This window comes from Penaeus monodon, chromosome 34, assembly GCF_015228065.2.
Source record: "Penaeus monodon isolate SGIC_2016 chromosome 34, NSTDA_Pmon_1, whole genome shotgun sequence".
NCBI lineage: Eukaryota > Metazoa > Arthropoda > Malacostraca > Decapoda > Penaeidae > Penaeus > Penaeus monodon.
In genome coordinates this window covers 30,768,182-30,768,938 of record NC_051419.1, presented here as the reverse complement: position 1 = coordinate 30,768,938, position 757 = coordinate 30,768,182, and positions in this window count along the sequence as shown.

Genomic DNA, 757 nt, shown 5'->3' with positions numbered 1-757 from the left:
TATTCATGCAATAACAAAGAACACCTATAAAACGTAATTGCAAAACTATAAACCAGAGTAAATGAATAATGAATGAATAAAAAGGGAAACAAAACTGGTAATGAATGGACATATGAATAAGCAAATAAATAAAACAAGTAATAGATGAATGAATGAAAAAAAGAACAATAAATAAATTAGTAAATAAATAAATGAATGAATGAATGAATAAATAGATAAATAAATAAATAGATGCACGAATAAAGAAGGAAAGAGAGAATAAATAAATGAAAAAATAAATAGATTTAGAAAGAAACGAATAAATGAACAAAGAGAGAAAGAAATTAATGAATAAAGAAAGAAAGAAAGGGATAGATGAAAACCAAATAACGAAATAAAGAAAGAAACAAACGAATAACCAAACAACAAAGTAAAGAAAAAAACCGGCTAAATGAATAACTAAGTAAAGAAACAAACAAAGGAATAACCAAACAGCTGAATAAAGACGGAGGCGGCTGAACGGCAGCCAGCCGGAGCAAGCAGCGCCGGCCGCGAGCCGAGTCGGGTCGGCGGCCGCTAAAAGCCTCCCAGATTGGCAAGATGGCGTCTCGCGGCGCGGCTGATGAGGGACAATGTTTTAAAACCGGAATGAAAACTCAATTAGAAGCTGTGGCGGCCGTGAATTTATCCGCGAGATGGGAGTCGGGGAACGGAGCTGGAGGGGTGGGGGGAGAAAGGGAAGGAGGGGGAGAGAGGGGGAGAGGGACGGAGGGAGTGG